This window comes from Phyllostomus discolor, chromosome 13 (genome assembly GCF_004126475.2).
Source record: "Phyllostomus discolor isolate MPI-MPIP mPhyDis1 chromosome 13, mPhyDis1.pri.v3, whole genome shotgun sequence".
NCBI lineage: Eukaryota > Metazoa > Chordata > Mammalia > Chiroptera > Phyllostomidae > Phyllostomus > Phyllostomus discolor.
In genome coordinates this window covers 71,328,596-71,355,365 of record NC_040915.2, presented here as the reverse complement: position 1 = coordinate 71,355,365, position 26,770 = coordinate 71,328,596, and the positions used below count along the sequence as shown (strand labels likewise).

General features: G+C 43.9%; 1 long non-coding RNA gene and 1 other non-coding gene across 2 annotated transcripts; one reads left to right on the top strand and one right to left on the bottom strand.

Moving 5' to 3' along the window:
- Nucleotides 1-247: 247 nt before the first annotated feature.
- On the bottom strand, nucleotides 248-25,606 carry LOC118497857. Its single transcript, XR_004900366.1, has 3 exons — nucleotides 25,429-25,606; nucleotides 12,034-12,039; nucleotides 248-258 (listed from the first exon to the last, which is right to left on the bottom strand). It is a non-coding gene; the product is annotated as an uncharacterized LOC118497857 (long non-coding RNA).
- On the top strand, nucleotides 12,471-12,577 carry LOC114510524. Its single transcript, XR_003685686.1, has one exon. It is a non-coding gene; the product is annotated as a U6 spliceosomal RNA (small nuclear RNA).
- Nucleotides 25,607-26,770: the final 1,164 nt, after the last annotated feature.

The following is a 26,770-nucleotide window of genomic DNA, read 5'->3' as shown; positions in this document are numbered from 1 at the left end:
AGTGTTTTGAACTGTGCATCTGATAGGTTGGCTATCTCTTAGTCACTCAAAAGGATGAGTTCTGGGGCACTGATTAGTTCTTCTGTTTGAGCCATTTTTGGGGGGGTGGGGGTCTGGTTGCTCTGCTATGGTGAGGGGCGGAGCCTTAGGTGTTCACCAGGACTGGGCACCCCAGTTGCTAGATTGTGACGTTGTGTGTGAGGGTGGGGTCAAGAGGGAACAATGGTGGTAGCTCCGTTCTCTGTGGGACCTCAGTCCCTTCCCTGGGATCCTTGGCTGCGAGCTCTGCCCTGCTCCACAATCGCTGCCTCACTGGGTCTGCCAGCTGCCGCTTGTGTACTCAGGGTCCACCCACTGTGATCTTGCGTGACCCAGATGCCTTACGTGCTCCCAGTTGCCTTATGCGCTCAATTCTCCCTGTTCTCCTTGCTTCGACCCATGCCCACCTCGCTGCTTGTCTCCGCCCCTCCTACCGGTCTGGATAAACAGGTCTATTTCAACTTCTTGGCTGTCTGATTTCCATTCAGATAAATTTTCTGTCAGTTCTGGGTGTTATTCTGCCTCTAAATTGTTGTTCCAATCTTGGTTGTGCGTGGAGGTACGGTGCGTCCACCTATGCCTCCACCTTACTTATTTTTATTTTTTAAACACTCACCCAAGGGTATGTTTGTTTTTCTGTTTATTTATTTACAGGGGAAGGAAGAGAGAGAGGAAGAGAGAGTGAGAGAGAGAGAGGGGCATGGATCTGTCACCTCCCATTGGTGTCCTGATTGGGGATGGAATCTGAGACTTAGGCACATGCCCTGACTGGAAGTCAAACCCACAACCTTTCAGTTTATAGGGCAATGCTTCAACCAACTGGCCACACTTGTCAGATCATGTTTATTAATTAGAGGGAGAGAGAAGGAGATTGGTTGCCTTCCATATGTGCCCAGACCGGGAATTGAACCTGCAACCTAGGTATGAACTCTGACTGGGACCTTTTGGTCCATGGGACAGTGTTCCAACCAACTGAGCCACATGGCCAGGGTATATTTATCCTGTTTTAAATATAAAGTAACTGAATCTTGAAGAAGACAAATGGCTTTCTCAAGTTAATCCCAAATTCATAGTACTTTCCACTCTCTCATAGTATAAGCAGAATAGATCAAGGCAGAGCAACATGCGACAACTGCTGCCACTCTGCCCGCTCTCCGCCACCATTCATGAGTACCGTCCCTGTTCTAGCACCTTGCTGGGCTCTCAACATGTTCTAGGACACCCCACCCTGTTATGCATCCTATTAATTAATTACTATTATCTCTGTCATATGCAAAAGGAAACTGAGGCTTACAGAGGTTAATATCTGGCCCTGGCAACATAGGTGGTAAAAAAAGAGCCTTGATTTAATCATGGGTGGATCTGAGCCCACCTGTGTCCTTAACCCACCTCCCATAAGGAGCATGTGGGGCTGGGAAGGATAATTTCTTCTTCTTTTTAAAGATTTTATTTATTTATTTTTAGAGGGTGAAGGGAGGGGAAGGGAAAGAGAGAAACATCAATGTGTGGCTGTCTCTCACACAACCCCTACTGTGGACCTGGCCCACAACCCAGGCATGTTCCCTGACTGGGAATCGAACTGGCAACCCTTTGGTTCGCAGGCTGGTACTCAATCCACTGAGCCACACCAACCAGGGATGATTTCTTTAATTTACTGTTTTTATTGTTAACTATACACACAAACAGAACAATGTGAAAAACAAACATGGTCAGCCCAATGAATTATTAATACAGAGAACAAATTGATGGCTGCTGGATGGGAGAAGGGCTGGGAGAAGGGTGAAAAAGGGGAAGGGATTAAGGTGTATAAATTGCCAGTTACAAAAACAGTTATAGGTATGAAAAGTATAGCATACGGAATATAGTCAATACTATTGTAGTAACTATGTATGGTGCCAGGTGGGTACTAGATTTATTGAGGTGATCATTCTATAAGTTATATAAATGTCTAATCACTATGCTGTACACCTGAAACTAATATATTGTATGTCAGCTGTAATTGAAAAATAAAAACAATTAAAAAATAAAAAAGAACAACCCCTGCCCCAAATATAACAATCCAAATATGCACCAACCAAAGTGAAAATAGTGTCAGTTCCATAGCAGCCAATCTCTCCTCCTCCCTTCCAGTCACCCCCTCTCCCACCATCCCAGAGGTAATGATAAATATTTCTATTATAAAACCCACCCAAGCTTCTATCCCTAAGGACTAGTAGGTTTGCTTATATGTACATAAGTTTTATAAAAATGGCATCACTCAGTATGTATGCTTTGCATGTACTTTTGTTTATTGATAATTATGTTTCTGGGATTCATTCATGTTGTTTGTGTAGATGTACTTTGTTAATTTTCATCGGTGAAGAGTATTTCATTATGTGAGTGTGATAACTTGTTTGTATCATTGGTGATGAACCTTTGGGTTGGTTTTAGTCATTATTCAGAAGCATGCTGCTGCTCTGCCGTTCTGGTGTGTGTCTCTGGGAGGACATGTGCACGCACCGCTGCAAGGCTGTGTCTGGCAGTAAGGCTGCCGAGTCACGGAGTACGCGTGTGGGTTCGGTTTCACTAGAGGCTGCCAGACAGCTTCCTGCCTCGGCCGTACTGTGGAGGGGGGGAACTGCTGCCAGCAGCCTGTGAGATTCCCTCCGCTCTACGTCCTGGTGAAAAGTTTATGTTACCACTCCTTTTAATTTTAACTTCTCTGATACGTGTGTGGTGGTGTCTCTTTGTGGTTTTAATTTTCATTTTCGTGATGGCTACTGGAAGCTGAGATGTTTTTGTACGTAGGGTGGGGTCTAAGTAGGTTTACAGCTGTGAGTGCGCAAGACAGTTTATTCTCGTGTTACTACTTATTAATTGATGTCTTGTTTTCCATTTGAACAACTGTAAACCTCCTTTGGCCCTACTCTGTGTTTAATGGCCTTTGGATACTCCGTTCTGTGAACTGCCTATTTAGGTTTACTGTTCATTTTTGGGGGGATGTCTGCCTTTTAAAATATTCTTTAAATATATATTTTTATAATATATTATTTCCTTAGAATTTGTGTATATGTATCTATATCTATCTATCTATCTATCTATCTATCTATCTATCTATCTTCTATTCGACCCCTTTCTCAGGGCAGAGGCCTTTGCTAGACCATTAGGTAAGGGATTATAGACAGATATCCTTCCTCTCTCCTTGAAGAGGAAAATATGCAGATACTTGTCTTTCGGAGCATTATGCTGGAAGAAACAAAGTGAATAGTGGAGACAAGATGGCTGTAAATCAGGGCAAAATTTGAACCCAGAGCAAGGTGCCCAGAGTAGAGCTGGGCACCTTCTTAGAACTCCCAGGAAAAGTGCGATGACTGCGTCCATCTTAGGCAGCAAGGTTACACAGAAGGGAAAACGCAGAGGCCACGGTCTCCCATGTGAGTCTACGGTGATTGCCAGGCACTGGGGCAGAGGCTGGGGAGCTGGGAAGCACCTGGCGGCTTCTCCAGGCCACTAAGATGCTCTGTTCCTGAATGAGGACTGCTGTGTTAGGTGAATCATCTTTCTGTTGGGCCAAGGACTTAGGGAAATGCTGTCCGCTGTCCTCTGTATTTGCATTTCCACTTATCCTCTGGCAGGTCAACTATTTGCATAATGTGTTTTGGGCTGGATTCACAGCATCCTGGCCAGTCCAGACTGCTACCTTGGGCCCTCAAAGGGTGTGGAAGCCAGTTGGAGAAGCCCTCCCCCCAGGGGAGCTGAGGTCAGAGATCTCCACAGGTTTCTTTTGTCAAATGACATTATTTTCATGAATGACAGGGTTCCAGCTGCCCTTGCATCTCCCGGTCAGCTGCCTCTGCCCGTGTTCTCCCTAAGGAAAGAATCCGGGTGGTTCTGAGCAGATCGGCCTGATTTTATTATTCGCCAGGGTAAACAGCGTCAGCACAACCTACCAATCTCTCAGATAAGATCTCTTTTCACAGAGCTGGGGATCCCTGGGGATCACACCAGCTCTCTGCTGTCAGCCTTGAAGGAGAGTAATGCACTGACTGGCAATTTTTTCTTCTCCTTCCTTACCTTTCTTTCATGTGGGATCTTTAGGGCTGGACCAAGTATAGAGAGAGGGGGTCAGCTTAATTACTTGTCAGCTTCTCAAGGAGGCAGCTGGGACATAATTACCTCTGCTCATTGGATCAAGTGACCCCCTACATGTGGCCTCACTGCAGAGCAGAGACCATGGGATACCATGCAGCACTAGCAGTGTGGGCAGCCCCATGACAGACTTCCAGATGGGGCCTCTAGGCCAGGAGGTGCTCCCTCAAGGATATGCCCCAGGTGAGGCAACAGAGCCTGAGGACACCAAATTGATCTGCTTAGTGGGAAAACTGGGCCATAGGAATGGTGCCTTACAGGATAACACTATTATAATTTCTTAATTTCGACCCCTACTGCATATATTACTAAAGGGAAAAAAAAATCTGGCCAGACCCAGTTTCAGGGTCCAAGTTGATGGGCCCCATGTAGGCTGATGTCCAGGTAAAACTTCCCAATTAAAGGTCTTATAAAGGCTTCATTTGGGGGAATGTCCTAGGATCACATGTGGAGAGAAGACTTTGGGGCTTGGGATGTAGAACAAAGGAAGGAAGACCAGAACTCCAGCCTGGGGCTGGACTAAAGGCAAGGGCTGAGCTCTTTCCTTTGATGAAAGACGGCCACTGCTGACAGTCTGGGAGGTGGGCCCCTGTCCACCTGCAGACCCTCCCATCTCCCCTCTGTGCCCCAGGAGCTTCCTTGCAGACAGTTGCATTGCACACGTTCTCCTTTCTGCTGCTGCCCTCTCTGACCACAGCCTCTGACCCGCCACAGTCTCCTTCCTGCCTGTCCTCCCTGTATATGTGTGTGTGTGTGGGTGGGGGTGGGGGTGGGGGCGGGGTGGTGGTTAGGCTGCTGGTGGTCAGGACCCCTGCCTTCAGGGTGAAACTTACTGGAGAGTTTTGACTTTTTTTCTGATCTGCATCCCAGTAGATAGCTTTGTTCCTTTCTTCTTTTGTCTTTGGTTAGACTTGAGGCCCCAGCGTCCCTCTCCATGGCCAAACGTTAGGATTCTCTTTCAACTGGAGTGGTGGTCATTCTCCCAGAGAACCCTTAACGATCCACACTTGCACCTACATCTTTCATAGTCCCCTCCTGCATGGGTTTGACCTCTGTGACCAGTAGGAAACTGTAGAGTAACAGAGTGTGACTTCCAAGACTAGGTCACAAGAGGCATTGTGGCTGGCACCTTGCTCTCTTAGATAACTTCCTCTGGGGGAAGCCAGCACAGGTGGTTCCTCCAGCCCCCATCAAACCTGTAGATGACGGCAGCCCATGCTGGCATCTGACTGCAGTCTTGTGAGACTCTCTGAGCCAGGACTCTCTCACTAAGTGGTTCTTGGATTCCTCCTGGAGTCTACAAGCTGTGGGAAATAATAAATGCTTTTGTTTTAAAACACTAGGTTTTGGAGTAGTTTGTTAAACAGCAATAGATAACTAATAGAAGGTATTCCTCTAGCACTAGGTTTCTTTCCTTGTGTCCTTTCCAGTAATGTCTTTTAATGTAGCCAAGCCCATTGACAAATCAGAGTTCCTTTATCCTACCAAACCAGAGCAATATACCTCTTATTTATTTTGAATGCTTAGCATAGTGCCTGGTAAGTAGTATGCCTCAGTATTCAAAAATATGGAGTAGGCCTGGCTGGTGTGGCTCAGTGCGTTGAGTGCCAGCTTGCAAACTAAAGGGTCGCAGGTTTTATTCCCAGTCAGGGCACATGCCTGGGTTGTGGGCCAGGTCCCCAGTAGGGGGCACATGAGAGGCAACCACACGTTGATGTTTCTCTCCCTCTCTTTCTCCCTTCCTCCCCCTCTCTCTAAAAATAAATAAGTAAAATCTTTAAAAAAATATGGAGCAAATGCCAGTAAAAGCAGATGAATTAATTCAATGAATTTCAGTGTCTATGTCAAACAAGGGGGATCACATTACAAATAAAGTTAAAATAAAATATTTCTGGATATCTTTGTGTGACTTATAGAAGGAGGGGAAAGTCAGATAGTAAGGTCCACTCTTTATTGCTAGATTAGTATTAAAAGATAACTGCTGTTCACTAAACACTCACCACCCGACGACAGTAGGGCATCAGAGGTGCCCTCGGCACAGAGGATGGCCAATTATAAGTTAAAAGGGGCATGGATGGTCTTTCAATTAAGTGACTAGTCCTGTGTGTGACTGGATCTAAATCCAGACCTTCGACAGTGCTTCAGTGAGTTAGGCGTCGTCCCGCAAAGTGAAAGGTGACCAGTTGGATTCCCCGTCAGGGCACATGATTGGGCTGTGGGTTTGGTCCCCATTTGGGGCATGTACAAGAGGCAATCGATTGATGTTTCTCTCACACATGGATGTTTCTTACCCTCTTTCTCCTTCCCTTCCCCTCTCTCTAAGAATAAATAAATTTTTTTAAAAAGTTGCCTCAGTTGACTAGAACGCAGTATTGATGAGGTGAATGTTGCAGGTATCCCAGTTGCTAACTGTCTCTCATCTCATCTAGTTGTATCTGCTGGCTTCCATCACAAAGAAGAAGAAATTAGAAGAAAGATGGACTAAAATCACATTTTACTCTATGTCAAATGCTTTCCTTACATAACTGCATCTAAGCTTTATAGCAACCTTGTGAGATAAGAGTTATTATTTTCTCTGTTTTACGGATGACAACCAGAGACTCATGCTATTAAGCAACTTGCCCAAGTTTTAAAAAAAAGTGAGTAAATAATGAAGCCATCATTGAAGTTCAGGTCTGTCTTGATTCAAATCTTGCCACTACTGTCTTTCACAGAATCCAGGATCTGGAAGGCAACTTTGAAAACATGTGGACTCACTCTACTGATGTGAAGTAGAGACTTGAAGAGGTTAAGGGACTGATCAAAATAGCTCAGCTATTAACGGTGTGACCCAGATTGGTTTTGGACTTCTGGTTTGATTTTCTTTTCCCTTCACCATTGGAGACAGTAAGATTGATTTGGCTCATTCCCTCACAGCTCCTGCAACACCAGCTCAAAGTGTATGAGGACGTTCTCGCGATTGGCAGAATTTTAATCTTCATTTTTAAATACATCACATTAAAAAATAAATTTAAATGTTGCATTGCTGAGAATGGAGTAAAGCAGGATTCTGATTTTCCTGCTGCCTTTTGTGTCCACGGTGCTTTCGGCAAAGGAGGAGGAGAAGCGCGCTGGCTCTGGCACAGCTACGCCATCGCCATCGCTGGTGGCGCTGAAGCTTGGGCACCACGTGCGTCCCGGGCTTCCGCAGTCCCGAGAGACGCAGTGGATCGTGTGCTCTTCTCGGATAATAGCACCAGTTTAATTATAATCCCGAAGTGTTAATTCCAGTTTGCTTACATCTCTGCTATGTTTCATTTCAAATGTGACTTTCCAGCTCCTTGTCTCTCTCTCTCTTTTCTCTTCATGCCATAAAATATTTGCATATTTGAATGTCAAATTTTCCAAGTGCTGCAAGTAACAGGTTCTGGTATGTTCTTGAGCTATTTTGTGTAGCAGCATCTGTCTTGTTTCAGCAGCCACAAGAGCTGAGAAGTGACCCAGGAGCAGCCTGGCAGGAAGAAGGAATGTGGGATCCAAGTGGGTTTTCTTATAATACAGAGCTCAACAAGGCCTGGGCAGGGGGTGGGGTGGGGAATCTCTTCAGTCCCAGGTAGCTTCTTAACAGATGTTTCCCCCCAGTTTATTTTTACTGTTATTTTTTTTTAGAGAGGCAGATAACCAAAGGAAACAAATACTGAATGATGACTACAGAATGTATCTTTGGAACTTGCTAGACTAATTACTGAGGCTCCAAAATCACTTTAAAAGCAACACATTTTGTTTGGCAATATACATTCTTGTTGCCAATTTTTTTTTTTTATAATTTCAATCAGAATTCACTTGAAGTGGATAGTTGATTGCGGGAGGTGTGGAATTGGGAAGGAATGCTCTCAGGACTGCACATTTCAAGGAATTTCATGATTTTTTCTGTATATACATTTTCCTACTGTAAATTCTCTGAGCTTTAAATACCTTTCTTCTAAAATAATGCCACTATTTAAGCACTTATAATAATAACTGCTTACTATGAGCCAGTTAATACCTAATTTAATCCTCTCAACTTTCCTAGGTAGTAGGTGTTCTTATTACTTTCATTTGTAGATGAGTAAACTGAGGGTCAGGAAAGGTATTTTCCAACAGACATATCGTGAAAAATGGTGGAGACTGAATGTGGATGAGATGATTTGTGCTTTTTGTGTGCATTGTATTACTGTTGTTTGTACGGAGTATGGCAACAAGATCTACCCATTCAATACCCTGAGGTGCGAATGCTCAGACCCTGGATTTTCCAGGGAGATTCCCAATAATTTGCAGATCCAGTTTGATCAAGGAAATAGTATTCTCGCTTAAACACAGAAATGTGACTGCTTTGAAACCATACCTGTTAGGAACATTTATTCATTTAACAAAAATATATTAAGTATCTACCATATGTCAGAGACTGTGGTCATCACTAGAGAAATAATTGTGAGCAAGAAAATCAATTTTCTACTTTTTATATTGTGGTGTCAGCAACTATTTTGAAAATTCAGATTACGATATGGAGCACTATTAGTAGGTTCTGATCTTCTGGTTGGTGCCCTTTTAAAGGTCTCATTAGCAATGTTCTTTTACCTTAATCAGGGATGCTGTCAGAATCCTGATAGGTAACCTCGTTAATTTAGGGATCTGTTGATCATTCATTCATTCATGTAATTCATATTTATTTTGTGCATCTTATGTGCCAGGGACAGTCATAGGTCAGGTAGTTTCTGCTCTCACTGAGTCTAGAGGAGGATGACAAACAAGGACAAAGTATATACTTTTTCCTCATTCATACAGTTACCCTGTGGGTTGGTGGTCCCTGAGGACGCACCAGCCAAGTATGTGGCTGGGTGGTAAACGCTTGGAGAAGAGGAACAACCATACATGAAGACACTGTGAAAGGAAAGGTCTGGGTGGCATGAGGAGGCCCTGAGGAAGCCAGCAAAGTTGGGCTTGGTGAAGGGCCCCACAGGCTATGCCAGGCTCAGTGTGTTGAGAAGGCATGGGAGGTTTCAAGCAAACTGAGAGAAATAATCTCCGTCTTTGGCTCTCTAGTCCTGCCTTCATCCCCAGTCTCCCCATGACCTCTCTAAGCCTGTATTTCCTCATCTGAAAAATAGGGATCAATGTCATTAGTTTCAGGCTTTTTAAAAAAGGTTAAGACAAAGTAATACATGTGAAACCCCTCTGAATACCTCAGCCCATGCACTCTGTGCATAGTAATAATAACAGCCAAGATTTATGGGACATATTCTACAAGCCAGCACTCTTTTAAAAGGTCCGTTTGTTTTCAGTCATCTAATTCTTATGACAATTCTATGGGCATTATGTAGAACCCCAATTCATGAAGGGGAAACTGAGGCACAGACTTGAATCTCCAAGCCCATCCAGCTTGTAAGAGAAGGACCTAGGGTTCCATTCAGTTGGCCTGAATTAGCCCCCTTGCTCTAAACAATGATGCTCAGTGTGTGGGGATTGAGGCCCATGGGCCAGACTCTCCAGTTTGCCGTCAAGGATTGTGCTTTCTATTTAGAATAAGAATTGGTCTAGATCCAAAATGGCAGTGGAATAGGTGGAACTTATACTTACCTGCTCCCAGGACCAAACTGGAATTACAGCTGAAATAGAGAGCAATCAACCAGAATAACCAAATTAAAACAAACTGAAGTCTTGTAATTAAGGATTTATAGAAGAAACCTCATCAAGACAGACAGGAAGGGTGTAGACACAAAAAGGGCTGACACTGTTCCCAAGAGTGGAGGCTGAGAGCCTGGAGGGATATGCGGAGAGGCCAGAGCTGGGAAGAGGTGCTCACATAACATCTGGCTGTGAAAATCAGCAGGCTTCTGTCCACCAGGGAGAAACAAGAGTCTGCTAGTAACCCAGGGGTCCTGTTAAAGGGCCAGCACACACAATTTGATTCACAGACACTCACTCTGGGCTCTGGTGGCGGGAGAGGAGGTTGGAGTGGACAAGAGTTGTGTGAGGAAAGACTGGGCTGTGTGGCTTCAGGGAGAGAGCTGAAGAGACAGCTGTCAGAGTCCCTGTGCTGAGTCCCTCTCCCCCACATGCCACAGTCGTCATCTTTCTTGGGTCAAGCACTCCCCTCCAAACTGCATCAGCCTGGGGAAATGCAATAGCCCTCCCTCCCTACTCCTGTCACACTGCCCTGCAGAGCTCACACCCTGAAGAGGAGTCAGTTGCCTGGGCCTAGGGTGTAGAGGTCCACATGGACTCAGGGCGGGTCAGAGACTGGGTTGTGTGGCTCTGGGGCAAAAGCCTTTCTGCTCACCTTCCTGTGAGCCTGACTGGTACTATCCATCCAGGAGGCATGACCTCACAGAGCTCAGACTCTCAAGGAGGTCCAGGCAGAATCTGGAACAGACTGTGTTGTGTGGCTCTAGGATAGAGGACATTTTTCTCTCAAACACATGACTGATGCAGAAACCTTCCTTCACAAAATCAACTCTTGGTCTGTTTAAGCCTAATAAATGCTGCTGGCCTCTCCCTGATGACTCCCTGAGACCCTGTCCCACCACAAAGGTCTTTGGAAACCCAGCAGGGGGCAGCTGGCCTTGGTGTGCCCTGGGACTTTTGCTGAGTGACATAAGACCCTCAATATGGTGAATCTGGTGAATACCACTTGCCCCTACTGCCAACTTACTGAGAAACTACCTCATGTAACTTGTGTCCCACTAGAAGCTCTTTCAGTGACTGAGCCTAACAGGTAACCAGCAGGTGGAAGCAGAACCCAGGGTGCATTGTGCCTTTTGCTGACTTGCCCCTGGGCTTGGTGATGGTGGAAGCTGGCCTTGGTGCACAGCTTGGCTCTTCCCATGAATACCAAAATCCTGCAAAGGCAGTCACAAAACTGGATCACTTTATAGCTCCAAACAGGTTGAACAAGACCAGTCACACACAGGCAGTATCTGACATTGACCTACACAGAAGTCCCTCTCAAGAGGCTCCAAGACCAACACACCCAATGGCAGTGTTCAGAAAACATCAGAGCAGGATCTAATTAGCTCCACAAGCAGCATATCTAAAAGGTGATCAGCAGCACATCCAAAAGAAGATCTCAGCAGGGCACCAGACCCTGCTGAGGCTAATTCTGCTTTGTGTATGTAGTCTGTACCTGTACAGCAGCTTGTATGCTGTGGTTGAGGTGGATCCCCATAGTCAGTTAGCCTGAGGGTAGACCCCATGCATGAACAGACCACAGCAATCAGGACTCAAATACAACATGAAGATTCACATAACCCACACAAGAGACATTTCTAGAGTGCCCAGCTTAGGGGACCAGGGATGCTGAGCCACTGGGTTCTGACATAATGCTACCCTATCAAAACTGAAAGAAGTAGCAAACCAATGTAATATACCAAAACAAACCCAGAGAGGCAGCTAAAATGGGGAGACAAAGAAGCATGCCCAAATGAAAGAACAGAGAAATCTCCAGAAAAAGAACTAAATGAAGTGGAGGCAAGTGGCCTACAAGATACAGGGTTCAAAACATGGGTTATAAGGATGCTCATGGAACTTAGTGAGGATTTCAACAGCATGGAAAAGGACATAGAAACCATAAAGAATTAGTCAGAAATGAAGAATACAATATCTGAATTGAAGACTACACTAGAAGGAATGAATCGTAGGTTAAATGAAGCACAGAATTGAATCAGTGATTTGGAAGACAAGGTATTAGGAAGTATCCTATCAAAGTAGCAGAAAGAAAAAAAATTAAAAGTGAGGATAGTTTGAGGGATCTTTGGGACACCTGAAGTATAACAGCATCCACATCATAGGGGTACCAGAATGAAAAGAAAGAGAGCAAGGGGCTGAGACTCTATTTGAAGAAACAATGACTGAAAACTGTCCTAAACTGGTGAAGAAAAAGAACACACAATTCCAGAAAGTGCAGAGAGTTCCAAAGAAAATGAACATAAAGAGGCCCATACCAAGACACACGATCATGAAAATGGCAAAAGTTAAAGACAAGAAGAGAATCTTAAAAATAGCAAGAGAAAGACAGGTAGATACCTACAAGGGAACCCCATAAGACTATCAGCTGATTACTCAATATAAACATTTCAGGCCGGAAGAGATTGGCACAAAATATTGGAAGTAATGAAAAACAAGGGCCTACAACTAAGACTACTTTAACCAGTAAGGCTATAATTTAAAATTAAAGGAGAAATAAAGCTCTCCAGATTAAAAAAAAAAAGCCAAAGGAGTTCATTACCACCAAGCAAAACAAGAATTATAAGAAATGTTAAAGGGTCTTCTTTAAGAAGAAGAAATAAGTGCTTGCTTTGGCAGCACATATACTAAAATTGCAATGACACAGAGAAGATTAGCATGGCCCCTGCGTAAGGATGACACGCAAATTCGTGATGCGTTCCATATTTTTGACAAAAACTAGGGGGAGGGCGGTAATGGGAAGGAAGTGGGGAGGGTTGAATGGGTGGGCTGGAATGGGAGTAAAAGGGAGAAAACTGTACTTGAACAATGATTAAAATAAAAAAATAGAAAAAAGAAAAAAAGAAGAAGAAATAAAAGAGGAACATAGTGGTAAAGAACAAAATAACAATAAATAAGTACCAAAAAAGAATCACTTTAAGTGTAAATGGCTTAAATGCTCCAATGAAAAAACATAGGGTAGCTGAATGGATAAGAAAACAAGACCCACATATATGGTGTCTAGAAGAGACCCACCTCAGAATGAAATACACACACAGACTAAAAGTAAAGAGGTAGAAAAAGATACTTTATGAGAATGAAAGTGAAAAAATAAGCTGGGGTAACAATACTTATATCAGACAAAATGGACTTTAAAGCAAAGGCTATAGTAAGAGACAAAGAGGGTCACTACAAAATGATAAAGGGATCAATTCAAAAGAGGGCATAACACTTGTAAACATTTATGGACCCAACATAGGAGCACCTAAATATATAAAGCAAATCTTGATGGACATCAAGGGAAAGGTTGACAGTAATATGGTCATAATATGGGATTTTATCACCCAACGACATCAATGGATTGATCTTCCAGACAGAAACTCAACAAGGAAACAGCAGCCTTAAATGTCATACTATATCAGATAGATTTCATTCATGTCTTCAGAGCCCTTTTACCCCAAACCAGCAGAATATACATTTTTTTTTCAAGTGCACATGAAACACTTTCTAGGATAGACCTCATCTTAGGACATAACACAAGTCTCAAATTTAAGAATACTGAAATCATATCAAGCATCTTCTCTGACCAAAATGTTATAAAACTAGAAATCAATTACAAAAAAAACCCCTGAAAAATAAACACACAGAAGCTAAACAATGAATGGGTTAAAAATGAGATCAAGGAAGCAATCAAAATATAACTTGAGGCCAATGAAAATGGGGACACAATAACAAAAAATCCATGGGACACAGCAAAAGCAGTCCTAAAAGAATTCATAGCAATACAGGTGTACCTCAAAAAACAAGAAAAATCTCAAGTAAACAACCTAACCTTACCCTTAAAGGAACCAGGAAAAGAACAACAAAGCCACAAATGAGTAGAAGAAAGGAAATAATAAAGGTCAGGGTGAAAATAAACAAAATAGTCTAAAAAATATACAAAAGAGCAATGAAATCAAGAATTGGTTCTTTCAAAAGATAAACAAGATTAAGACATTTTTAACCAGACTCATCAAGAGAAAAAGAGCAAGAATCCAAATAAAATCAGAAATAAAAGAGGAAAAGTAACAACAAACAACAAGGAAGTACAAAAGATTGAAAGAAAATATTTTGAACAACTATATGCCAACAATTTGAACAATCTGGAAGAAATGGATAAATTCCTAGAAATATACAATCTCCCAAAACTAAATCAAGAAGAAACAGAAAATATGAACAGATCTATTACAACTAATAAAATTGGAGCAGTAATAAAGAACTCCCAATGAACAATAGTCCTGGACCAAATGGTTTTGCAGGTGAACATTACCAAACATTCAAAGAAGTACCTACACCTATTCTTCTCAGACCATTACAAAAAGTTCAAGAGAATGGAAGACTCCCAACCTTATTTAATGAGACTGCCATTATCCTAATTCCAAAACCAGATAAAACACTAAAAAAATAAAATAAAATTATAGGCCAATATCCCTGATGAACATAGATACTAAAATCCTCAACAAAGTATTAGCAAACCAAATCCAGCAATAAATTTAAAAGATATACACCATGGCTCTGACTGATGTAGCTCAGTGGACTGAACATGGGCTGTGAGCCAAAGGGTTGCTGGTTTGATTCCCAGTCAGAGCACATGCCTGGATTGCAGGCCAGGTCCCCAGTGGGGTCCACGTGAGAGACAACCACACATTGACATTTCTATCCTTGTCTTTCTTCTTCCCTTCCCCTGTCTCTAAAAATAAATAAATAAAATCTTAAAAAAAAGACATACACCATAATCAAGTGGGATTTATTCCTGAGATGTAAGTTCGGTACAATATTCACAGATCAATTAATGTGATACACCACATAAACAAAATGAAGGCTAAAAATTATATGACCGGTCAACTGCTGGGGACAGAGGGGCAGGGAGTGCTGGGATCCCCACACAGGGTGCAGTGTGTCCGGGGTGTCTTGCTATTCCTTAGTCCTCTGGCTTACAGGTGATGTCCAGTTTTCAGGTTCCAGCCAAGAAGGAGGCATAGACAGAAACCCTTCACTTCCTCACACAACCAAAAGGAGGTTACAATTAATCTAAAATCAATAAACTACCAGAAGCACCAGAAAATGAAACTGCATAAAACTCTGACAACAACCAAGGAATTAAAAAAAAAATCAACCAGAACAACCAGACCAGTAAGGTGGAAAACTACATGGGCTGGGCCAGCTCAGAAAAACCAAGGTGAGGTGGTGGAGTGGGCGGGTGGGGCTGGCTGAAGGCAAAACTTAGACTCAGAGCTGACTGTGGACCATGGTGGTTGCCATGGTGGGAGAAACTCCCAGTCTCACAGGAGAGTCCATTGGAAAGTGGGACTAGAGACAAGCCAAGGGAGCTGTAGTGTTCCTTCTCTGGCCCCTCCCCCACAGGCTGCAGCGCTGCAAAGAGGGTCGTCCTGTCCTGGCTAGTACCTAGGGCCCCACCTCCCTTACAACTTATCAGGTGTGTCAAGACAAAGAAATACGGCCCAAATGAAAGAACAGAGCAAAACTTCAGAAAGAGAACAAAGCAATGAGGAGATAGCCTACCTATCTGATGGAGAATTTAAAGCCCTGGTAATCAAAATGCTCACAGATCGGATTGAGCTTGGTTGAAAAATGAAAAAACAAAGGAAAGATACCCAAAATGAAATAAAGCAAAATATTCAGGGAACCTACAGTGGCAGGAAGGAAACCAGGACTCAAATCAACAATTTTGAACAAAAGGAAAAAATAAACATCCAACTGGAACAGAATGAAGAAATAAGAATTTAAAAAGTGAAAGGACTTACAAACCTCTGGGACAACCTGAAACACTCCAATATCTGAATTATAGGGGTGCCAGAAGGAGAAGAACAACAGCAAAAAATTGAAGACTTATTTGAACAAATAATGAAGGAAAACTTCCACAATCTGGTGAAGGAAATAGACTTTCAGGAAGCCCAGATAGTCTTACAAAAGTTGGACCCAAAGGGGAACACACCAAGGCACATCATCATTAAGTTACCCAAGATTAAAGACAAAGAGAGAATCTTAAAAGCAGCAAGAGGAAAGGAGAGCATTGCCTACAGAGAAGTTCCCGTAAGGCTATCAGCTGATTTCTCAAAAGAAACCTTGCAGGCAAGAAGGGGCTAGAGAGAAATATTTGAAGTCATGAAAGGCAGGGACCGATATCCAAGATTACTCTATCCAGCAAAGCTTTCATTTAGAATGTAAGGGCAGATAAAGCACTTCCCAGGTAAGGTCAAGTTAAAGGAGTTCATCATCACCAAGCCATTATTATATGGAATGTTAAAGGGACTTATCTAAGGAAAAGATAAAATATATGAACAATAAAATGACAACAAACTCACAACTATCAACAAATGAACCTAAAAGAAAAGAAAAACAATGAAAACACAACTAAGCAAACAAGTAGAACAGGAACAGAATCAGAGAAATGGACATCACATGGAGGAATTTCAATGCGGAGTGGGAAGGGAGAAGTGGGGGGAAATGTACAGGGAGGAAGAAGCATAATTAGCAGGCATAAAATACATGGAGAGAGATAAAAAATGGTATAGGAAACAGAGGACTCAAAGAACTTGTATGTACAACCCATGTACATGAACTAAGGGGGGGGAATGCTGGAGGGTTGGGAGGGCAGGGTGGGGGATAAAGGAGGAAAAGTTGGGAAAACTAATAGCATAATCAATAAAAAATACTTAAAATTATATGTTCATATCTATAGAGGTAAAATAATTGATAAAATCTAGCATTGGGTTATGACAAAAATTCTCAGCAAAGCGGGAACAGAGGGAACATATCTCAATATAATGAAGGCCATATGTGACAAATCCATAGCCAACATCTTACTCAGTGGGGAAAAATAAAAAGCATTCCTTGAAGAACAGTAACAAGACAGGGATAGCTACTTTCACCATTGTTATTCAACATAGTACCAAAAGTCCTCTCCAGAGCAATCAGATAAGAAGAAGAAAGATAAGACATCCAAATGGAAAGGAAGAAGTAAAACTGTCATTATTTGCAGATGACATGCTACTGTATATAAGAGAACCTTAAAGATTCCACCAAAAAACTACCAGAACTGATAAATGTATTCAGTAAAGTAGCAGAATAAAAAATTAATTTTCAGAAATTGGTTGCATTTTTATACATCAATAATAAGCTATCAGAAAGGGAAACTAAGAAAATATCTCATTTACAATTACATCAAAAGTACCTAGAAATAAATTTAATTATGGAGGTAAAATTCCTATCCTCAGAGGATTATAGGACACTGGAGAAAAACATTGAAGAAGACACATGTAAGTGGAAGCACATACTGTGCTCATGGATAGAAGGAATTAACATTTTTTAAATGCCCTTACTATCCAAAGTAATCTATAGATTCAAGCAATTCCTCTCAAAATACCAATGGTGTATTTCACAGAATTAAAACAAATACTTCAAAAACTTATATGGAACCACAAAAGTCCTTGAATAGCCACAGCAATCTTGAAAAATAAGAAAGTACACAAAGTTGAAAGTATACTACCTGATTTCAAACTTTACTACAAGGGTGTAGTAATCAAAACAGCATGGTAATGACATAAAAACAGATACATAGGTCACTGTAACAAACTAGAGAATTCAGCAATAAACCCATGCCCACGTGGTCAATTAATATTTGACATAGGAATAAAAAATATAAAACAGGGTAAAGACAGTCTACTCAATAAAATGTGTTAGAAAAATTGGACAAATACATGAAAAAATGAAACTAGACCACCTTCTTACACTACATAGAAGAATAAAGTCAAAATGGGTTTAAGATAAAGGTAAGGCTTAAAATCATAAAACTCCTAGAAGACATAGGCAGTAAACTTTCTTAGTAACTTTTTTCCCCTGATATCTCTCTTTGGGGGAGGGGAAACAAAAGAAAAAATAAACAAATGGCACTACATCAAACTAAAATGGTTTTGCACAGCAAAGGAAATCATCAGCAAAATGTAAAGACAACACATTGAATAAAAAAAGATATTTTCCCATGATACATCTAGTAAGGGGTTTATACCCAAGGTTTATAAAAAACTTATACAACTCAACACAACAAACAAACAAACAAAAAACAATTAAAAAATCAGCAGAGGACCTGAATAGACACTTCTCCAAGATGACATACAGAAGACTAATAGACATGAAAAGATACCCAACATTACTAATCATCAGAGAAATTCAAATTCAAGTTAAAATTACAGTAAGATATTATTAATAAATCAACAAACAACAGGTGTTGGTGAGGCTGTGGAGAAAAGGGAACCCTCATTCACTGTTGGTAGGACTGAAGACTAGAATAGTCACTATGGAAAAAAGTATAGAGTTTCCTTAAAAAATTAAAAAAATAGAACTGTCTTATGACCCAGAGATTTCACTTCTGGAAATATATCCAAAGCTCCTCACAACAGTTATTTGAAAGGATATGAGGTGTGTCCAGGGAGCATCCATTCATGTAATAGAAAAAATAGATACATTTGTTGAAGATACAAGATATAAGAAACATTGTACATAGAACAATGATGCCTCAGTCCCCTTCAAAGTAGGCACCTTGGGACCTCACACAGTGCTCCCAGCGTTTCTTCCACTCTTCAAAACTCTCTGCAAAATTCTTTGTTGGAATTGCCATCAGCTGACCAGTTGTTTTCACCTGAATCTCATCAACAGTCTTCGCTCTTTTCCCTTTCAAAGGTGATTTTAATTTTGGGAAAAACCAGAAGTTGAGGGGTGTAAAATCTGGGCTGTAGCAGGGTTGAGTATCCTGGGTGATTTGATGTTTCAACAAAAAAACTGCACAAGATGTGATGTGTGAGAGGGTGCATTGTCCTGATGAAGCTGCTAATCACCAGGTTCCCATAGCTGTGGCCTTCTATATCATCGGAATAATTTCTGAGGAGGAATGTTCAAGCTTCATGTAAAATTTGATGCAGATCCGTTGCTCTACTCAGTCATTTTGAATGTGACAGCCACATGGTATACATGCTACCTCAGCGGCATCTACTGCCCCCACTGACTAGTAAAGTGAAGTTGTCATTGTTCACACATGTGCGTTCCAGTCTGCTCTCCTTGGCTGCCAGGTTACATTGATGTCATGCAAACTGTTCTTGTTGTATTAACAATGGCTGGACTGTTCCCAGACAGACCTCACATGTGCACCCGTATGTTTACTGCAGCCAAGCAATGGAAGCAACTCAAGTGCCCATCAATATACGAGTGGATAAAATAGCAGTGATACATATACACAATGAAAAGCTGCTTGGCCATAAAAAAATGAACTCTTACACAGCATGGATGGACCAGAGGCTATTATGCTAAGTGAAATAAGTCAGTCAGAGAAAACAAATACCATATGATTTCACTGATATGTGGGATCAAAAGAATAAAATAAATGAACAAACAAAACAGAAGCAGACTTGCAGGTACAGAGAACAGGCTGGCAAATGCAAGTGGAGGGCTTGTGGGGGATTGGGTGAAAAAGGTGAAGGATTGAGAAGTATGGACTGGTGGTCACAAGGTAGTCATGGGGATGTAAAGTACAGCACAAGGGGTGTAGTCAATACCATTCTAATAACTATGTGTGGTGCCAAGTGGGTGCTGAAAATTTCAGGGAACGCTTTGTAAAGTGTGTGATTGTCACTGTGCTGTACACCTGAAAGGAACACAAAATAATATTGAATGTAAACTGTAATTGAAGAGAAAAAGAACGGTTCTGACACAATGATTCAAAGAAGGTCCCAGGAATTGACTGGGGGCCCCGATTCTTTACATCTGTCTCTCCTTTAGAGCTGGGAGACATGTTCTGCGGGAAACACCGTGTTTTCTTCCACTCTCAACACGGGCAGGTCTATATGGACTTTCCCCTGCTCTTATGTACCAGGAAGTGACTCAGAAAAGCTAATGCTGCTGGAAGCTTTTTTAATGTGGAAAAGCTCTAGAAAACGCATCTTCAAAAGAGCTGATACCTCTGCTATGTTTCAGTACGTGTTGGAGAGAGCGCAGGTGTTTAGAGACTGCTGAGCTCTTGCCCACAGGTCTGCAGGTGCAGTCTGTTCTGTAATGTGTTTCCTCTGGCTTTGGGCTGGGCTGTGGGGCTAATGTGGGGCCACTGGGGGTCACACATCCAGACCACATCTCAGGTCATCGGTGCCTGTGACACTGCCCTCGTCTGCCTGGGCCACCTCAGAGCCTGGAAGGTCTTGTTTGCTGATGGCGTTTATAAGCAAAGCACAACAGCCCAGAAGGAGGAGCAAATGGAGTCCTGACCACAGTGTGGCTCCTCCGTATGACCTTGACCCAAGCTCTGGGAGCTCACGGGGTTTGTGAGGGACAAGAGGTGACATGTTCAGGGTGTACAACGTGTTGATTTGACTTACATGACGTTATGTGTCAACTATTTCTCAACGAAACTGACAAAAAATAAAACTCTTCTGAAAAAATAAGAGAGGTGGTATGTGAATGATAGCTCTTAGAAAGGCCTAAAGTGCTCTAAAAGTAGGAACTATGATTCTTTGACACAAGTTCTGACCTGGGCAGCGGAGCCCTGCTCCTGGACCCCAGCTCCCTGGGGCAGGGAGGACTTTCACTGGGTGTGAAGGTCCTCTCCTGGGGGAGGGGAGTGTGGTCCCCCTCGCTGCTGGGTCTGAGTTAGATGTCTCTCTGCCTCAGCTGTCAGCAGAACATCACTGCCTTCTCAGGTAAGCGAAAAAGCAGGAACAGGCAGAGCCCCGAAGGGGAAATCTTGGGACTCTGGGCCCAGATTTGTTTTAAAAAGTGGGTGGTACTTAATAAAATGGCTCAGGGCTTTCTTCTGGTTTCCCACCCACCGCTGGGTGCTGCCTTCATCCCTTGTTGCAGCTCAGCTGCTCAGATAAGAGACACTAGTCCTGCCCTGAAATTGTCCTTTGTGCCCAAGACACAGGCACAAACTTTCCCCACCCTCTCTCTTTGGGGCTGGTGCAGGTGCTGCCACAGTAGGAGTGGAGGGAGATGTTGGGGCTGAAGGGCTTCCAGTGAAGTCCAGGGATTTGAGAGAGAGAGAGGGCTGGTTTAGAATAACAAAGCTGTGGTGCTGTGACTGGGAGCTGCCTGGCCCCCTGGTGTGCTCAGGGCTGTCCCAGTTTTAGCACTGAAATCCCACCCCTCAGTCCCTGGCAAGCAGAGAGGGCTGGTCACCCAGAGATTCCAGTGATACCTATGATAGGTCTGCACCCAGCAGACCAGCTTTGTCTCAGCCTTTTCTGGCAGACATGCCTTTGTCCCTCCCTCTATGATTTCCTGGGCTCCAGGGCAAGTGGAGAAACAAGAGAAACAAGGTGTGATGGGGGTGTGGTGGGACATCCCTGTCAGTGTCCCCATGACACCCTCAGCCCCCTGCTTCCGTCCGGCCCTTGGCACAGCTTCTTCATGTGGAGCAAACAAACACGTAGACCTGAAAAGAAGGTCCAGAGAACCCCTGGCCTCCACCTCATTTCGCCAGACAGCTGCCCCAGAAACCTACTGCTCGTCCTGCTCCCTCCAAGGGGACAGGTACTTCAGACCAGGGCGTGGTAGCTGGCCCGCTGCCTGGGCTTCCCCTCTGTCCCAAGGCCTCTCCTTTGCACCAGACCTTGTGTCAAAGGTGAAAATCAGGACTGGAGGGGCAGGGCAGAGCTGGGGGTGGGCATTCATCCCTGTCCCGGACAGGAAGGCCGAATCTCCTCCCCAAGGGCACTGCGGCACCATGAGGGGTGGGGTGGGGGAGCGATCAGTGTGGGTCATTCCCTGTGGGGTGGGGTCAGGGCTGCGTGGAGGGGCCCGGGTCCATGCTCGGCGTCTGTGTGTAGCACCTCATCTGGTCCTCACAGTCTCAGGGTGTGTCCTCACCCCCCTGGAGGTGAAAACATGAGCCCGAGGCCCACAGTGTGTCAGCAGTGACACAGCTGGAAATAGAAGCCGTCCCTTGACTCCCCGCCCAGGGCTCCTCAGCTCTGTGTGGGTGTCTGTGAAGCCCTCAGAGCTCTGGTGGGCGGGTCTCCAGTGCTGGAGTCTGGAGGTGGCCCCCCGCCCACCTCTGTCCTGCCCAGAGAGGCTGCAATGACTTGCCTGGCCTCTGTCCATGCCACTGGGGCCCAGCTCTCTGTTCTTCTTGCTCTGGGCTCTCAGGAACACCGGGTGTGAATGAGGGGCTGCAGCTTTGCTCTCTCTGCTGCCCATCCTGCAGCGGATTCTCTGCTTGGAAGGCAGTCTTTGCTCCAGGGCTCAGAGACCACCCTGTTGACAGTGAATGATCTGGAAGATCTGCAGCCATACCTTTCCAGACCTCTCAGGGCAGCCTTACCTCTTTCCCTGTTTAAAGTTCCTTGTGTAGAGACTTGTACCTAGTGTCGCTGGGGTCAGGCGGGGATGAGGGCATTGAGGGAGATGAGCCAATGCCAGTCAAAGGCATTGCCCTGCAACTCCAAACCGAGGTCCCAGCATGGAAAATGGAGCTTTCTGCCTCCTCTTGCCATGAAGGTCCTGATGTTCAGTGGTTATCCCCTCCTGGCCCACCCCAGCTTACTCGGGGAGGTGGGCAATATTTCATTGCTTTTTCTTTTGAAATGTACAAGGTGGGGTAAAAGTAGGTTTATACTTGTTTGCCCTGGAAATAATGCAATAATTAATAAATAATAAAACAAGGAAGGATAAACTGTTTCACATACTCACAACCATAAACCTCCTTTTGCCCACCCTGTGTGTAATAAGCTTCTACTTACTATGTACTGGGCACTTTTCATTTGGAAATATCTTTTAAAATATTTAAAGAAATATTTCTCTTAGAAAGCCACTTTCCTTTGGATGAGGAGAAAAGGAAGTGAAATGGCCTTTCCTGCCCTTCTCCCCGCAGCCTCTGACACCCATGGGGTGATGAGGAAGGTAGATGGGGAGACAGTGCTGTGGAGGGCAAGGGGCAGTCATTTCCCTGGAAAAAGTTCCAGAAGGAACCAGGGAGTGGGAAGAGGTGGCCATCCCTCTCTGAAGGAGAGGAAAAGAAAACTCCTCACCAGCTCCACTCCCTCTGTTTAAGGACCCTGATGCATGGAGGCTGAGAATGGTGAGAGTATTTCCTGCTTTTGTTCTGGAGACAAAATCCTCTCTTGACATTCAGCATCTGTTCTGCTCAGGAGGGCTCCATAATATTTAGCAGACCCAAGCTTCACGACAAGGCACTCGAGTCAACATTTGGGAGATCACAGCTACAGCCTGCAGTAGGGGAGAGGCACAGCAAGGAAAGGAGAAAGGATCTGAAGAAGAGGGACCAGAGCACCCCTTGGGTGTCCCCTGCACCCTCTGACCCCTCCTCATCCTCTCTACAAATTCATTGGTTCACTCATTCATTCAGCAACACATTTTGTGTCCCCACTAAGTACCTGGTGCTGTTCTAGGCATTGAAGATACAATGTAAAAGAAGAGAGTTTATACTTTCATGAAGCTTATTTGCTAGTGGGGAAGACAGACAATGAACAGAAGATGAACTACCAAGTAGTGATAAAGGAAATGGGGCGGAAGGAAGGCAAGGTGAGAAGGATTAGAGATGGCACGTGTGTGTTTTGGGTATGTGTGGTGTGGGGTGTGCATGTGTGTGTGGCATAGGGTGTGCGTGTTGTAGTGTGTGTTATGGTTTGTGGTGTGTGGGATGTGTGTGGTATAGGTTATGTGTATACGATATGGTTTGCAGTGTGTGTACATGGCATAGGGTGTGTGGTGTGTGTAGTGCAGGATGATTATGTGGCGTGGTATATGGTGTGTGGCATGTGTGTGTGGTGTAGGGTGTGTGTATATGGTATGAAATGTGGTATATGCACATGCGTCATGTATGGTGTATAGGTAGGGTGTGGGGGGATGCTATGTGGTGTATGGTATGTGTGTGGTGTAAGATGTGTGTAATGTTGAATATATGTGTGGCATGTTTGGGGTTAGGGTGTATGTGTGGTGTGGGGTGTGTGTAGGGGGTGTGTATATGAGATTACATTTAGATTGATTAGGGTGGTTTCACCGGAGAAAGTTATTTTTTATTTTTTAACAGACACAAGCCCTATGGGATCGGAGGAAAGAGAATCCCAGGTGAATGAGCAGCAAGGATAGAGGCTGTGAGATGGGGTCCATGGCCCACAGGCTTATGCAAGGACAAGGAGCCTTGGTTGGCTTGGAGGTTCTGAGGAAAGGCGAGAACGAGGAAATGAGGTCTGCGAGAGTGCCTGGCGGGGCCCGGGTCACGGAGGGCCTTCCTTACACACCGAAACAAGGACCCTTCCTTCCACGCAGCGAGTTCTGGCTCGGCGTCGGGAAGGTGAAGAGCGGGCTGCGGTATTGTCCGCTGAACACATAAAGCCATCGTTCCAGCGGCTGCGCGCCTTCCTCCTCCTGGGGCAATTGTGGCAGAGCAAGCACTGTCAGGAGACGACGCTGGGATAGATGCTCCCTAAACTGTGAACACTTCACAAGGGATGTGCACCGTGCCTCTTATTTGGAACCAGTTGTGTGATGTGGTAGAAAGATCAGGGCATGTGGAGACAGAACTGAGTGAGGCCTGGCTCTGTGACCCTGGGCAACTTAACATTTCTGAGCCCGTTACCCAGTTCATAGAATAGGGATTATAGTGCACCCCCACGGCAAGGCTGTTGTAGGGGGTCAAACAGCAGGACTGGGGTGAAATTGCTTTAACATTATAAGACACCACATCCTTGTTACATCTGTGACCCTTAAAAATGGTCATTTCTCCTAGGGAGTCCCTTTCCTTTGGAGGGGAAAAATTCTGCCAGCAGACAGAATTTGGACTTGAACTGTGACACTGGCTCTTCTCTGGGTCTCCAGCCTGCCAGCCCACCCTGCAGACTTTGGACATGTCAGCCTTCATAATCACATGAACCAATCTTTACAGCAGATCTCTCTGTCTCTCTGCTGTAGCAATAGACACATCCTATTGGTTCTGTTTCTCTGGAGAACACTGCTAAATACAGATGAGTATTATTATCCCCACGTTACAGACAAAGACATTGAGGCTCAAAAATAGTAAGTCACTTATTCATAGATAGTTCAGAGAACTCAGTTAGGCCTTCTAAGTTGTAAATGCCCTAGGCTTTTTTTTTTTTTAAAGCTTACAACATTTGTCACCTTTTAGCTCTGAAATTTTCAATATTTTTTTTTTACTTCTTAAGGCATCATATCTAAATTCCTTTTCCTAATATTAAGGTTCTTCATAACACAACTTTATTTTTTTCCTTTCCTATCAGGTAGTGCAGGTGGGTAGGAATTCTTAGGGAAGTGGCACAGCTTATTACTTAAATTGAAAAGGAACAGATTTTTCAGCACGTTAAAGGTATAATTAAAAGTTAAAGATATCAAACCAAAACCTTAGCAACTGAAAGTTTTTCAAAAAGAAAGGATTCATGGAGCCATATGCTAGGCAGAAAAATGACTAGGACCTGGAGAGACAATCTAAACTTTTGGTGGTAAAAACCAAAACAAAACCAGGTGTTAGAGCAGTGGCTTCGGACCAAACCTTGGTTCAGCAACCTCAGTTCTTGAGTTCTGACTAAGAAATAGTTCGGAGCCAAGACTCAAACTGTAAGAGAAAGTTTAGTTACAAATTCACAGAGGTAGAAGAAGTGAGCAGTAAAAGAAATGAACTCAGGAAGCAAGCTACAGAGGACATAGAAGGGGCCCTGGGAGCTTAGGCGAGAGAAAGGTAAAGGTAATGCACCAGTGGTGGCGGGGAGAAGAGGAGACAGGAAGAGTGGGGGCATGCTCCCCGGGCATGTGCTGCGCTGGGGCTGCACTGGGTCCTCTGGGCTTGAGGGTGTTCATCTGGAGGTCTCGAGAGAGGGTCCTAATGGAATATTCATCAGCTTCCCAGGTGTGTCCTTTCAGTGTTGTGGCCTCTACTGACTGCTGTAAGGGGTTAACTGCTTTCCTCCTGAGCTGACCTATGGTGGCCTGTCCCATCACCTCCTGTCATTGGATAGAAGTCACATGGGGCTTTTTAACCAGACCCCTAGTTCTCTAAAGGGGGAAGGGTCTACCGCATGACTAGCTACATGCCAGGGTAGAAAAGATCAGGGGCATGATCTGACCTGCATGACCTGAGATGATCTAGGGGAGGAAAGGGTGCCTCAGGGTGAGGTCCTCATTAACAACACATTTCCTATACTTGCTCTTCCATTTCTGACGCTGGTTGCTAGGTATCCGTTGCTAGGTGCCCAGGACTTTCTGCCCTGGTGCCATTCCATACCCGCCTGTTGTCCTGATCTGCTCATGCCTGTCTACCTACCCTAAAACCACCAGCAGCAGGGCTACATGGAGAAGACACATGTCCTCCATCCTGGGCCTGACAGGGCTCTTTTAAAGATGGAAGTTGCTTTGAAAGAATTTGCATTGGCCATAGATAAGGGGGCTGGTGCAGGAAAAGGTGAAGCAGAGACAGCTCTAGATTAGGTGCTTGGCCTGTAAGGAAGAAATGTTACTAATTTTTTGACTGCTTGTGGGCCACAGTCTGGAAAGTTCATGCATAAACACCATGCATGGTGTCTGGTGGTCTGCTGTTTCTTTTTAGATAGCTGCCTAGAGGTCGACTCAAAGCTCCAACATACATTCAGGAATGTGAATAGTCTTTTGTTGGTTTTGCCCCCCAGCTATTAACTGAATAATTACCCTGTCTCTTTCCTCCACTCTCTGGCCCACTGTGATTTAATTTAGGACATCTCAGAATTTTCCTCTTGTCAAAGATAAAAGTCTGCTTTGCAAGTATAATGAAAATAAGAAATCTCTTAGACTAAATAGAGATTTAAATGTAAGATCCAATGTAAGTGTTCTTGTAACTTAAAGGGTATGATGGGCAGGCCATTGCCATGAGGCAAAG